At 42.5% G+C, this 15460-nt stretch overlaps 1 protein-coding gene across 3 annotated transcripts in view; it reads right to left on the bottom strand.

The window, feature by feature from the left end:
* Positions 1-15460, bottom strand: part of LOC145353929 (extracellular sulfatase Sulf-2-like) — a 318430-nt gene that overhangs the window by 240862 nt on the left and 62108 nt on the right. For all 3 annotated transcript variants that reach the window (XM_080204931.1, XM_080204936.1, XM_080204933.1), the window contains exon 2: positions 12830-12926. The gene's annotated coding sequence lies outside the window, so the exon portion shown is untranslated. The remainder of the gene's footprint in view (positions 1-12829; positions 12927-15460) is intronic.

The raw sequence follows: 15460 nt of genomic DNA, 5'->3' as shown, positions 1-15460 counted from the left end.
GCATCCCTTCAACCCTTCAATGAAGCCAGCTGAGTCACCATATTGCACACTGTATACTCATTTACTTTTTAAAGTTATTTTACTTAGATTGGTTTACGTATAGCTAAGCTAACTCTTTCTTCGGTAAACTCAAGAAAACCTGCACTATTGATTCTTCCATGATCACATACATAAACTTTATGCATATTCACTGAATAAGCAAGCATTTTCTCTTCACATAAAAGAAACCATCTGTTTGCAGACAAACGGGAGAGAACAAAGTAAAGAGCCATTTGACCCTCTAAACTGGTTGTAACAGGATTTAGAGAGCGTATCATGTATATTTACTAGAACGCTGTCAGGTGTGAGGAAATAAAGATCCGAAAATCTGTTCCACTGAAACAACACAGGTAATTGAACACAGGTAATAGAGAAATGCAATAATATTATTTAAAATTACAATATGCTGTGACAAGATACATAGAAGTAGACCGTTTCCAGAGATCCTGAATGAGAGTCCATTAACACGATATTAAATACAAAATGAAATGCAATACATTTAGAACCAATAGCAGAAGAAACATCTTCAAACATGGTCCAGACACTTTGGAATGCATGGACAAGTTGTGTCAGAAATTTTATTAAGATTCAAGATTAGATTTGTTTGCGTAAGTAAGTGGACAGAGCAACAGGAGTTAAAGGAATTTGGGGCCAGGATGGAGACAATTGTGTCAACTATGACTTAGTTGGCAGCATTCCCACCTCTGAATTAGAAGGTTGGGAGATAAAACACAGAAAATTTATGCTGACACTGCAGTGCAGTGCAGTGCTGACAGGATGCCACCCTATTGGGGATGCCATCTTTCAGATAAGGTGTCAAATCAAGATCCCATCTGCCCTTTTAAGGTGGTTGTAAAAGATTCAATGGCACTATTTCAAAAGAAGAGGAGGAAAGATAACCTGAGTGTAATAATCATCTCGCGAAAAACATTTTTTTTTAAAAAGAAGGCAGTCATTAATCACATTGATGTTTGTGTGAATTTGTTGTGCGCAAGTTGACTGCTATATCCCCTGCATTACAACAGTGACCATACTGAGAAAAAGTATTTTATTGTGTGGAAAGCACTTTTGGAAAGTGAGATTGTGGAAGGTCGGAAATACATACAAGTCTTTGAGTGTCATTATTTGCTCATGCTGAGGCTAAACACCAACATGGACAGCTTGGGGTCAATGGTCTCTGTTATTTGCATTGTCACTTCGATGAATTTCTACGTATTTTCCTGGAGTAAAGTTTCATAAACTCATGTTACCTTCTCAAATCTCTCCAAAGGGAGGGTTATTTTACTACAGAAGAAATGATGACTATGTCAAATCCTGCCCTCACCCAACATAGTAAGAAGTCTGACAACACCAGGTTTCTCCCAACATTCACAGGTGCTGCATACAGCAGACATTAAAGCCATTATGACCAAAACCCTCAGTGGATGGTCAATCCACCAGTGCAGGTTAGGTGGATTGACCATGTTAAATTGCCCCTTAGTGTCAGGGGACTAGCTAGGGTAAATGCATGGGGTTGTAGGGATAGTGCCTGGGCGGGATTGTGATTGATGTAGACTCGATGGGCCAAATGGTCGTTCTGTACTGTAGGATTCTATAACATTTTGCAAACCATTTTGGGGCAGCACGGTGGCACAGTGGTTAGCACTGCTGCCTCACAGCACCACGGACCTAGGTTCAATTTCCGGCTCGGGTCACTGTCTGTGCAGAGTTTGCACATTCTCCCTGTGTCTGTGTGGGTTTCCTCCCACAGTCCAAAGATGTGCAGTTTAGGCAGATTGGCCATGCTAAATTGCCCCTAGGGAGACCAGCTAGGGTAAATGCATGGAGTTATGGGAGTAGGGCCTGGGTGGGATTGTGGTCGATGCAGGCTCAATGGGCAAAATGGCCTCCTTCTGCACTGTAGGATTCTATGGATTTATGACTATCAGCCTGAATTATCATAAAATCCCTACAATTTCTTCCCTACTGCCATCAGACTTTTTGCTGACCTACCTTGCATTAAGTTGACCTTTTTCTATACCCTAGCTATGACTGTAACACTACATTCTGCACTCTCTCTTGTTTCCTTCTCTATGAATGGTATGCTTTGGATAGCATGCAAGAAACAATACTTTTCATTGTATACATGTGACAATATTAAATCAAATCAGTGCAGAGGAGATCATTTGGCCCATCAAAAAATTGTGCGCGTTCAAACTATAGTCTAAAATCATTAACTAATTCAAGTATTGCAAGAATCATTACTGCTATGAACAGTAATTTAATAAAACTGGGATTTGGTAAAAAGGGGTACAATATTAAGGGTAAGAGTCTTAGCAGTGTTGAGGAGCAGAAGGACCTTGGGGTCCGGGTGCATAGGACTCTTAAATCGGCCTCGCAGGTGGAGGACGTGGACAAGGCGGCGTATAGTGTGCTAGCCTTCATTAAACGAGGGATTGAGTTTAAGAGTCGGGAGGTAATGCTACAACTTTATAAGACCCTTGTCAGACCCCACTGGGAGTACTGTGCACAGTTCTGGTCACCTCACTCCAAGAACGACGTGGAAGCTGCTGAGAGGGTGCAGAGGAGATTTACAAGGATGTTGCCTGGATTGGGAGGCATGCCTTATGAAGATAGGTTGAGGAAGCTAGGTCTCAACTCCCTAGAGAGACGAAGATGGAGAGGCAATCTGATAGAGGTTTATAAAATGTTGAGAGGTATAGATAGGGTGAATCCTTGGAGGCTATTTCCCAGGGCTTAAATGGTCACTACGAGAGGACACAGGCTTAAAGGTGCTGGGGAGCAGGTACAGAGGAGATGTCAGGGGTAAGTTTTTCACTCAGAGGGTGGTGAGTGAGTGGAATTGGCTGCTGGTGGTGGTAGAGGCAAACTCGCTGGGGTCTTTTAAGAGACTTCTGGATGAGTACATGGGATTTAAAGGGATTGAGAGTTATAGATAGACCTGGTAGGTATGGATATGATCGGCACAACTTGTGGGCCGAAGGGCCTGTTTGTGCTGTAGTTTTCCATGTTATGTTCTAACATAATCTACCAAAAAATAAAGAAAATCTGAAAAATCAAATGCATTGAATCTTTATGAAAATCACACAGATTACATCTTGAAGATTCCAGTCTGTTGAATATATTGTTTGAAAATATGAATGAATATTTCCCCCTTTCCAATCATATTTCCAGCCAAAATTGGAAGCCATGTATTTCAGGAATCAATTAAGCCATATTTACTCTTGTTATAAAGGCAGCAAAGACAAAAAGAAACATCTCTACTGCAAAGTGAATCAATGCTTAATCCCATAGGCACAATACTGTTTGAGCTAATGAGCCATTGAATCCAAGAACAGCTGCAGACAGTCCGTTCAAAACATTGCAGTAAACATCTGTAAGATGACATTCTGAATCACTAAACGGTGATGTGCTTCTTTTTACAATGAAAACAAGCCGTGGCACAGCAAGATTCATACAGCACGGGTACTGATGAGTGTCCAAAATGACATCTGCATCATATACACACTTCTGCCGCCAGCTGTGACAGACACCATTTTGGGTAGACCATGGCTGCAGGTGCTGGGAGCACGAGGAGCAGACAATAATGACATTAGGCAGTGTATAATGATGATTGACTCTCCAGGCACCATTTTGTGACTGGAATGCTTCAGCTAATGCCTTCTTTTAACCAAGATCTGAACATTCATGCATGCGTGACACAACTCATCATGAACTGCCCTACTCTGCATACCCTTACCATCTTGGGGCCACAGCTTTTGCCACATGTCCAACAAGAAGCTCAAGGGGGGTGGGGGGGTGGGGGGTGGTGGTTGGAGGAAAAGAAAAGGAAGCAAGGAGGCAACCACTATCCATGATCAACTCATCCAACCACCAAACTCAGCCTCAAAACTCTACTCACAGTTCTGCACCATATTTTCACTCTGTCATTGCTCATTGCAGGTTCTCCTTAGTCACAATGCTGAAATAAAAGCCTCCTCAAAAATAAACATTCCAAACAAATTTATAAATTCAATCATGTCATGTCATTCTACATTCCACTGGTCTTCCCTGTGTCTTTGCCTCTCTTAATGCTCTGAGCCCTGTGTATGCAGCAAGGCTGGTGAAAGGCCAGACTCTCAGTTGTGGAGATTACACATGGTCTTACAGGATGCCCTCTAGCAGCTCTGGCCTGTGGCTTCAGATTAAACCATCTCAACATGGAGGAGGGCAGTCTAGCTGGCTGGATGAAACGCAACAGCAAGGATGGGCTCCAGGTTCCACACAAAGCCAGTTGGTGCCAGACTCAAAAGATGCTCCTCAAAAGTGACAATTTTTCCACCAGGACTGTGGATGCACAAGCATTCCTACATTCATAACTATCAGCCTTTTACTGTATCCGACCCTAATGAAGTCCTTATCCAAGTCACCTAGAACAGAACTCTTACGTGATCTCAACCTCTGGCGAGTTTATGCCAGCCCTTTTCTTCTGCTGTGACTGAAGGCCACTTTTAATCGGTGTGCATATCTTACCTAAGCTAATTCCTCAATTACACAAAGTGACAATATGTCTGAGCTGGCAGCTGAGTACGAGAGGATGAGTGCAAGGTTTTCTTCATTGGCATCTCTTCTGCCTCTTCCACTTCAAACCCTTGCATCATTGCCAGGTCAGAAAGCAGGAATGCATAAGGGTGGGACTGTGGTGGGGTGAGGGGGAAAACAAGATGGGTATAAGAGGGAATGCTCCAGCTAGTGCCGCCTTTTACTCTGGAAACATCTGAACATTCATGCATGCATGTCCCAGGTCATCATGGCTTGCTTTACCCTGCTCATTCTTGCCAACTTGAAGCCACAGCCTGCGCCACATATACAATAAGAAGCTGGGGAGGCGGAAGAAGGGAAGGAGGCAGCCAATACAACCACTGTCTAGGCAGGCTGTCCTTGATTGACTCATCCGACCACAGTACCAAACACAGCTTCAGAGCTCTATTAAAACAACAGTTCCATATCACGGGGGCAAGTTTCCTGGCCCACTGTGTTGCTTGAGTAGGGGAGACCTGTAGCAGGAGTCGTGACCAGCGTCTAAAGTCTTATACCTATCTGCAACTTGTATATCAGAAGAGACGATAGGAAGTGGTGGAAATTAGATGCGAGGAGGATTAGTATGAATATATTATCATTACTATTGCTCTTAGCCCTGCAGCTGGCCACAGCCTTATTCATGGTGAGCATCAGTATGGGGTCATGCAACATGTCTGTCCCACATTGATAGGTGCACCACCTGTGGTTATTCACCACCTTGTTTTGCAGGAGAAAGTGGAATTTGTCAGAGAGCTGGTGCAATGTGATGTGGCTCCCATAGTTTGTATTGCTGGCAGTGTACACAAACTATGAGGTGCAGTTACAAGACCTGCAACAGGGCAATTTTGAGAGGATGGCTGAAGGTACGATTGATAGAGATTGTCATTAGTGTAATGATGGAGTGGAGAAGTGGACAGTGCAGTTAGTGGGATAGGGCATTTGAAGATGCTTTCCTTGATCTTGACTACTCATGCGAGGTCAGAAAACATCTTGTAGCATCTTATTTAGGTCCTTGGGTGACCTGGCACAAACTATAACAACTATTTGCTCCTACTGCCTTCAGCATGGCTAGAGCACCTCTCTTTTCCCCATTTGTCCAAATCCTTCAAGGACTCTTGTTCCATGCTGGAGAACCTTTTGCCACTCTTTACACTTTCCCACGTCAAACTTATATCCAGAATGATTTCCATTCCCTTTAAAGATGCAGGCTAACTAGATGTTAAAGCTGTCCTAAACTTGTGCTAGCCGCTCTCAATTTTGTGTTTCTTGCTCAGGTATGCAGCCACTCACAGCATACTTAGTGATGGTGTAAATGAGTGGACAGCACAAAGTTTGTGTTTTCTGCATTGGATGCAACAGGTACAGTTTAATCTTGGATTGTGATCCCCATGCACATTTACAAACCTCATCAAATTATGCGGTGGAATATACAAATGAAAATCTGCATCAAAAGTGTTTACATTCATATTTGGTTGGAATTTTAATACCCTTCTCACTCAACTGAAGATGAGGACAGCTTTACGAAACAGAGGAATTTGTCCTTTCTGCTATTCCAGGTAAATTGATTAGGACTCCTTTTCTCACCCATCTATTTGGCCTCAATAGTGATTACCATCGCTTCCTTGTGATTCTGAGAATCTTACAGGAAATGGATTTGGTCAACTTCAACCCAGTGCCTAACCGGTGAAGCACAGCACAAAGCCTCACAATTTGGCATTAATCAAAAATATAGTCCATAAGTTCACAAAAATGACAGGATAGACTATGTGGGTATCACATGAGGCCTTTGAAGTCTGGGATTAAGACCAATAACGTAGACTGAGCAGACTGTGTTTCATCCTGACATGAGCTAATCATTTGGAAAAGCTTAATTCTAACTGCCAATATTAAAAACTTTTTAACAGCCGAATGGTTACAAAAAGATATTTTGTAAATTTAATTTAGAAATAGTGAAGTAGATGTTTCACAATGACCATGAAACTTGACAGCATGCACTTTTCACCCATTTGCGTAGCACATAGCTGACCTCGATGCATCTCCCAGGGCTTGTTCTACTTATGTTACTGGCAAACAATTGGGAAGCTTGCTCAATTGCCTGAAGGAGCTGAAGAAGAATTGTCCAGAGTTTTTCCCCAGTTGACCATAAATTTTCATTTCCTCGGGTTTTTTTGTCTTTCCCAGAAGAATTTGTCGGTTGAGGGTGGAATAATGGTATGCAAGGTTATTTGGCTGTTTGAATGGCCTTGATGGAGATGATGCTTCCCCGCCACCAAATGTTGAAGAAATCTTAAAAGATAGAACTTTTTTTTTGCAAACATTGTTGGGGCATTTTGAAGTATGTTTAGTTATGACATACAGTAATACCCAGTTACAGGCAGAACAATCAAAGTACTGTTGTGGGGTAAGATAGATTACCCAGGGGCACATTCCCTGTAAAAGGGTGATTCTGGAAGGAAGTGGTATAATTTCAGTGTGGTCTCCGAGAAAGATTGGTGTCAAATTTATAATTTATTAGATACATGGGATCAGGCAAGATGGGGTTAGCTACCAATAATTTATACAAAGTAGATTAGAAAAATATGCATGTTACACCCCATTACATTTGGATAGCTGTTTGTATAAAACAATCTGGCAACCTTCCAGTCTCTGAATGCTTACAACATATAACACTTTATTGTACAATTCTGCATGGTCAGAGCAAATGTTCAGATTTGCCACATAGCCTGGTGGATCAGATAACCCACTCATGGTATTCCACTGACATCAAAAGCACATCCGGATTCTATAAAAGGTGGTACACAATCTCCCCTGCCCAGCTGCTGTTAACTGTATAAAGTACAGGCAGGGGTGATAATGGCCTTTTCACTTACGGAGAGACACTTTTGACACTGGGGTAACTGGTTGGAATGTTAGGAACTATATATTTGTAATGGCTCATTTTGTGAATAAATTATAAACATAGTAAAGATATTGGCCAGCTGAAGTACAGGTTTCATAGAATAGAACAGAATAGAACAGAACAGAACAGAATCCTGACAGTGCAGAAGTTTCAACAGCTTTGGGATTTCAAAAGCCAAGTCCTCGAAAAAAACATTCAAGTATACTCACATTCAAGATGAATTACAGGAATGGCACTTAGACTTAATTTCCTCTTGACACATCCAACTTTTCAACACTGTTTCTCTCTCCATGACATGGACTGACATTTCAGGAATGGCTTGTTTTTGAGTACATTTCAACAGGCAACTTTTCATTGAGCAACTGGGGACTATGAAGCATTGGACAGGCTAGTTTCATCCTTCTTGTGTCACCTCTATTTGGCTCACTAACTCTCACGCTCATTGTCATAGAGGCATACGCTTGATGGTAGCACTGTGATACAAAGTTTATTGCCATGTAATTAAACAGTCACAGCAATTAAGGGTGGCACGGTAGCACAGTGGTTTGCGCTGCTGCGTCACAGGTCTAGGGACCTGGGTTCGATTCCCGGCTCGGGTCACTGTCTGTGTGGAGTTTGCACATTCTCCTTGTGTCTGCGTGGGTTTCCTCTGGGTGCTCCGGTTTCCTCCCACAGTCTAAAGATGTGCGGGTTAGGTTGATTGGCCATGCTAAAATTGCCCTAGTGTCCTGGGATGTGTAGGTTAGAGGGATTAATGGGTAAATGTGTAGGGGTATGGGAATAGGGCCTGGGTGGGATTGTGGTTGGTGCAAACCTCGATAGGCCGAAGGGCCTGTTTCTGCACTGTAGGCTTCTAATTAAACTACATGTTCCTTTTCTACTTTCATAGGCATGCTCATGAATCAGACAAAGCTTCCCAATGCTATCACAGAATTCTACATCATTTACTCTACCCATTGCAGCAATACAGGTGTGCACTACTGCCTGACAGCACCAAGGACCCAAGTTCAATTCTGGCCATGGGTGGCTGTGTGGAGTTTGCTCATTCTCCTGTGTCTGCTTGGTTTCTACCAGGTGCTCCAGTTTCCTGCCACAGTCCAAAAGACGTGCAGGTTTGTTTGATTAGGAGGCAATTTATTATGACCAGTGTCCCAAGATGTATTGGTTAGGGAGATTAATGGGGTAAATATGTGGGATTACAGGGATAGGGCCTGGGTAAGATGCTTTGTTTGAGCCTGCACCAACTCTATGGGCTGAATGGCCTCCTTCTGCACTGTAGGGATTCTCTGATAATTACCTGGAAATAAAAAAGGAGGGTATAACAGTATGCAAGTTGCAGGAAGAGAATTGGAATAACATTGTGCAAGGATAAAAACAGATGGCAGAGGAATTTTGTTTGCCAGAGTGCAATTGCACATCCTTCCTTAGCTGGAGGGTCTGGGTGTTGAATTTCAGATCCTGCACGGAAGATGAGCTGCTATCTGAGAACACATCTTTTTCAGCTGAGTGTGAAATACATCCCAAAAGGTCTGGTGCTGTATGTGGAAAAACGGACTTTAGTTGTGCAAAACCCCTGACCTGAAGTCCAGCATGGAATATTCTACACCTCCAGGCACACCTGCATCAGAAGACCAAGTGACTTGAGAGTCCTTTGCACAGTATATTTTTGCAAAATGCTCAGGTTGCTGCTCTGGAACACTTGGGCTTGAATCGCTGAGCTTCTTTCCACTGACTATAAGATTGCACAGATTTGCCCAAACAACAAAGATTAAAAAGAAATGAAGGGAATTCTGTCAATCTCATCCACCCCTCCATAGAAATCTATGATTACCTTTCTCTTAGATGGTCCTAAATTTTCTGCTTCCAAGACCACACCCAGAAAACCATTCCAGATATTAAAACACTGTGTGGACAGATGTTTCCTGACAAATTCAGAGCTTGCCATTTAGCAGTTAGTACCCATGTCCCTTTAACATGGAGTCATGGTTTAGCTTGGCACTCATGAGACATTAATATTCCCTTGGGTTTGGCAGGTCTTGTCAGACTGAAGAATTTTATGGCAGCCCCTCATTCCGATACTTCTTTCCCAAAGCAAAAGCACTTAATCTGTGAATAAAACAGTGGCTTGCTTAGTATATCATGGCATTGCAGATTTCTCTTATGACGGCACAACAGTTAGCACTGCTGCCTTGGGTGACCGTGTGAAATTTGCATGTTCCTCCTCCCCGTGTCTGTGTTGGATTTCCTCCGGGTGCTCCAGTTTCCTCCCACAGTCCAAAGATGTGCAAGTGAGGTTGATTGGCCATGCTAAATTTCTCCCTAGTGTACCAAGATATACAGGTTAGGGGGATCAGCGGAGTAAATACGTGGGGTTGCAGGGTAAGCCTGGGTAAGGGTCAGTGCAGACTCAATGGGCCGAATGGCTTCTTTTTGCACTATAGTGATTTTATGATTGCTCAGAGCGAGTCTGTGACATAGAAATTGATGGCAACTGCATCACTAACTGGCACTCACCTGCAGATCAACTCACAGTTCATGGTATAACTCAAACACTACTTGCTTACACTGTGAATAAAGTTATTCTAACGCATTCAGCTGCTTGTGCTTGAGAATTTAAGCGTGGGTCCATGGATAATGGTTTGTGTTGAGAGACTGTTTGGTGCAGATTAACCTCATTGCTCTCCATCCACTCTTTCTCTTCCCTGCCTCAAAATGACACAGGAGTTGCTGAATTCAATGTGGTAACCAAAATCTCAGCAGGTCAGCTTTAAGAATATTGTTCCCAGAAAGTCAGAACATTACCTACCCACATAAAATAAGTTAAAAACACAGTAAAGTGCAAGTTGAAGACAGCTATTTAGAAGACGTTTCTTATTATGCAGGGTGATTCACCAGCTGAAGCAGGTGTCAGATGATTGAGTCAAGGACTGCTCAAAATGGACTAAACAACATTTTCTATCCAAATTGATTATTTGGTTTACCACAGTGATAATTTCCGACTGCAAGGTTTAAACTGGAATTTTCAAAACCTCGCAGCAGTCGCTTTGTATCCTTACTGTTAAGTGGCAAATTATTGCTGGCTGTGTCAACACACTGACTGGAAGGAGAGAGAAACATACTTAAATGTTCAGGACTTCACAGTAAGTAGCACTGCAATCACCTCTCAAACTTCCAATTCAACTACTCTGAGTAAGAACATCAAAAATAAGAGCAGGCATTTGGCCCACCATTCCAACTCTCCCCCATTCAATATGATTATGGCAGATCCTCTGCCTAAACTCTAATTTCCTGCCTGCTCCCCATACTCAACTCTTCATGGGGAAAAGAAATCATTGGTACGCCATCGAACGCAAAAAAACTGGAGCCAGAATTTTCTGGCCGTTCACACTCCGCCGGAAACGATGGAGAATTTGGTGCCCGGCTAAATCTCTATTCTCTGCACGAGACACGAGAATCCCGCTGGCGGGAATGGCCAGAGAAGCCTGTCCGGGTTTTTCCTACTGTTTACATAATGAACCCCTTCCCATCTTCATTCACCTAACTATTATTAACATACTCTTCTAATCTTTTATTCCACATGCTTTTTCAGCTTCCCTTGAAATCATTGATCCTTGGTTCAACTGCATTCCATGTTCTTGGCATTCTTGGGTTAAAAAATATTTCTCCTGAATTCCCAGTTGGATTCATTAATGACTATCTTTTGTTTATGGTCACTAAGCCTGCTCTCACACAAATGGAAATATCTTCTCTACCCTATTATCTTCAAGGCCCGTGTCTGGTTACTCCTTCACCTTTTTCCTGCAAGAGTGTGTGTTCTTGCATGATCCTTGTCAATCCTCTTTACACCTTCTCAAATAATTCTATATGCTTCTTATAATTTGGAGACTAGAACCATGCAAAGTGTTCAGTGTGTGGCCTGACCAATATTCTATCCAAGTGTAACAAAACTTGCCTGCTTCTCAATTCTGTTCCTCTGGAAATGAACCTCAGTTCTTGGTTTGCTTCCATTGGCCTTATTAGTCCTTTTCTCTCTTTTCAGTGATTTGTGTAACTGTTTTTAATATTTTGTGAATCTGTATTCGTGATTTGTGAAATTTGTATGGGAGAGAAGGGGAGGGGATAGACTAATGGGATCATTAAAGCCAATTTCTTTCGACACTTCTGAAGGAAATGAGTGCAAGAGTGCCAGAAGTGTCATTTCAGGCAAGAAAACTGGTGTAGCAAATGCGAATCTGATTGTGATCTTGATTTTTTGGAGAGGCGGGGGTGCGTGGGAGGGTGAAGATTGCATTGTTTTGAGAGCAGCACGGCCCAAACATACTGGCAAGCCTGTTAGATCACCATCCTAGTCACTCCTCTCACCACCCCCAAAAATGTAGATTGCTAGCCTGGTCTCCCCCACGAACATAGATTGCCAGCATCAGGGCATCTCCTTTGTGCCCCGAACCCTTCATGTCCCTCACCCTTTGAGTACCAAACCTTTGGCAATGCCAATCTGGCAGAGTTTGGGACTGCCAAATTGGTACTGCCAGCATGCCAGGAGGCAGAATCAGGGCACTACCCAGCCATTTCCCCATTTACCTGGAGGCTCCAAGGCCTCCGAGCCACTCACATTTGAAGACCAGTAGTGAACTAGTTCCTGCTGCACCCGAGGTTGGAGAATCCAGCTCGAAACTGACCAAGCATATTTAAATGAATATTTAACCACGCTAACCAGGTTCTTGCCCTCACTGTGCGTGACCTGGATGATGACAGAGTGGAGCCGGGGAATCACCTCTCTGGTTTGAGAGAAATTCAGAGGCCAGAGCCATATATGCTCAGTATTCAAAAAAACTAAAATCAAGTTTCCTTTTTGCATACTAATTTTTGAAAATGTCCGACTTTCACAGAAAGCATGAAAGAAAAAAAAAATCAATAAAATCAAATAAGAAAACTGACATTAGTGTTTGAAAGGAAACCTCCTGTTGTTTAGGTTCAAAGTTTCCATCGACTACAAGTCAAGAGCTAGAAAGCAGGGGGTTGGAGAAACGGCACAATATTCACAATAATTTTACTTACTGGAACAGACCAGGTGCAAGTCTCCCTCTCATTTTCTCATGCTCTCTGTGAAAAAGTATTTAGCCTCGAGTATTTGGCACTTCTAACAGAATTGGTACTGAAATGAATAGTTCAGTTATTTGATGGAATTAATATTGTGTTCTGTTATCCCATGCTGCCCGGTAATACAGCTTCTTCAGCTTATGGCATAAATCCTCTCATTTTATTTCCAAATCCCATTCACACAGTATGGTCATTAAATACAAGCGCCCTCTCCCATTATATGTCCCTTACCTTCTGCTTCAGTATTTTGAACCTTGAGTGGGGAACATAGGATGATGGAACCAGTCACAGCTTAGTTGTTCATGTGCCATAAAAGATGTGTGTCCACCTGTAACAGCATAGAAGTCAGATTTCAATATTCTGCACAGATCACTTTGTAAATAGATGGTGGGACAAAAGTTGGATCACACAATAGGTTATAGTCCATCAGTGTAATTGGGCAACAGATTTTGGTTACTGTTAGCTTAAACTTTGAACCTCCTATGATTCTCCCAAGTTAAGATGCATGTATTAGCATAGAATCCCTACAGTGCAGAACGACAATATTAGGCCCATCGAGCCTGCAGTGACAACAATCCCACCTGTACCCTATCCCCGTATTTACCCTGCTAAATCCCCCTAACATTAAGGGAGCAATTTAACATAGCCAATCAACCTAACCTGCACATCTTTGGAGTGGGGGAGGTAACCAGAACACCTGGAGGAAACCCATGCAGACGTAAGACGACTGTGCAGAGTCTGCACAGTCACCCATGGCCGGAATTGAACCCGGGTCCCTGGCGCTGTGGGGCAGAATGCTAACCACTCTGCACTGAGACATTACTAACACGATGGTTCCTAAATTAACACTGAGGATTCCATCACTTTACACAGGAATGAATTAGAACATTCATTCCAGTAGAAATGGATAGAAATGGTGATTAGGTCTTGGGCAGGATTGATAGAAAGTGGAAGGCCAGTTCAGGAGTAACTGCACTCATATTCCAGCACCACTTATAAAGAATTAGCCAGCTACTCTTTCCAATTTGTGAAGAATCACAGGAGTTAGGGAACCACCGCTTCCATTACTGCCACACTCCTTGTGTCAGCCCTCTGTGGTTAAGAAGTTTAGGCACATGGGGAGGGGGGATGGATACCATTTTAAAACTATAGTTGCAGGCTAAAAATAAAACAAAATGTAAACCCAAGCAGAATTTCCATTTTCTTTCACCTCACAAGTAAGCCTTTGGCGATTGGCTCGTTGGTCTAGGGGTATGATTTTCACTTAGAATAGCATTAGCGTGCGAAAGGTCCCAGGTTCCAATCCAGGCCAAGCCCAGGGATTTTTTTTTTAAAAAAAGAGTGGCATGGTGGTGCAGTGGAAGGCACTGCTGCCTCACAGCTCCAGGGACTTGGGATCAGTTCCTGGCTAATACTGTCTGTGCAGAGTTTGCACATTCTCCGTGTCCATGGGGGCTTCCTCCGGGTGCTCCGGTTTCCTCTCAGTCCAAAGACATGCAGGTTAGGTTGATTGGCCATGCTAAATTGACCCTTAGTGTCCCAGGGTGCATAGAGGAGGTTAGAGGGATTGGCAGGGTAAATATGTGGGGTTGCTGGGAGGGGACTGGGTGGGATTGTTGTTGATGTGACTCGATGGGCCAAATGGCCTCCTTCTGCTCTGTATGGAGTCTATGATAAACATAATTTGTTTTTAGGCCTGGTTAGTAATTTCACAATTCTAAGGATTTATGGTTTACACTTTTCTGGGAAAATTGGTTTACACTTCTCTGGGAAAATACCATGAGACACAATAAAAATAAATCAGTTCAAAACCTGCCCATTATGTTCCATAAGGAGCCCCACACCCAAAAGAATAAACATGTTTCACAAGGATGGACCATTCCAGACAATTTTTCCTTTCATACCATTTTAACAGATACCTTTCACTTGCACTCATTAATGGATCTTCATACTCAGTAATGCTTTTTAATGTATTGGAACAAGTGCCATAAAAAGGTTTTAATTTTAAACTATAAAGAGATAAAAACTGTCAATATCTAACAACTCACAGATTAACAACCTAGACTTGTAAGCACTTCTTTTGATAAATGGGGGCTGTCAAGAGTGCAAACACCAGTGCTGCACAGAATTCTGATCAGGTAGTTACTTTCGAATAAATCTCTGCTCTCTGCATAAGGGGTGATGTGGAGACACCGGCGTTGGACTGGGGTAAACACAGTAAGAAGTTTAACCTGGTGTTGTGAGGCTTCTTACTCTGTGTAAGGGCACAGACTAGATATAAAATTTGTGCATGTCAAAAGACCAAAATGAACCCGACGTCTCGATGCTGGCTGTCGCATATCACCAAGTGTATGGAATAGAAGAGAATTCCTTAAACTGTAAATAAGCTAAACTTACCAGTAAAACATTGATCTTGAGAGGGAATGATTGAGCGAAGCTATATTCAAGATAGATTCTGGAGTCCTCTGCAGTACATTTTTTCATGCAATTTTTATACTATGTTGTACTGCATGGAAAACCAAATAGCTGTGAAATTGCTAAAGTTTTTCATGAACTATAACACTGCAAGCTCTTTCTCCACAACAAACTGGCACAAAAGAAATCAACATTCTTTCTTGGTTTCCAGCTGGCTTACCCTAAAACTATTTTCAAGGGATCTGCAACCCAGCTTTTGTTCAAAATTGTGCTGGAAATGTGTTTCTCGGTCTGTTACATGCAGTGATATCATATGACATTAGGTAAAACTGTTCTCTGTAAGGAGATTGATGCCAGTGGGCAAGATAGATAAACAGTCTAACGTACAGAATAGTTAAAATATCCCAATCCCAACTGAGAGTCCCCAAAAGTTGTCAATCCAGTCAG

The sequence above is a fragment of the Carcharhinus amblyrhynchos genome, chromosome 16 (genome assembly GCF_965287045.1).
Source record: "Carcharhinus amblyrhynchos chromosome 16, sCarAmb.v2.hapA, whole genome shotgun sequence".
NCBI classification, from domain to species: Eukaryota; Metazoa; Chordata; class Chondrichthyes; order Carcharhiniformes; family Carcharhinidae; genus Carcharhinus; species Carcharhinus amblyrhynchos.
This window is presented reverse-complemented; position numbering and strand designations above follow the sequence as displayed.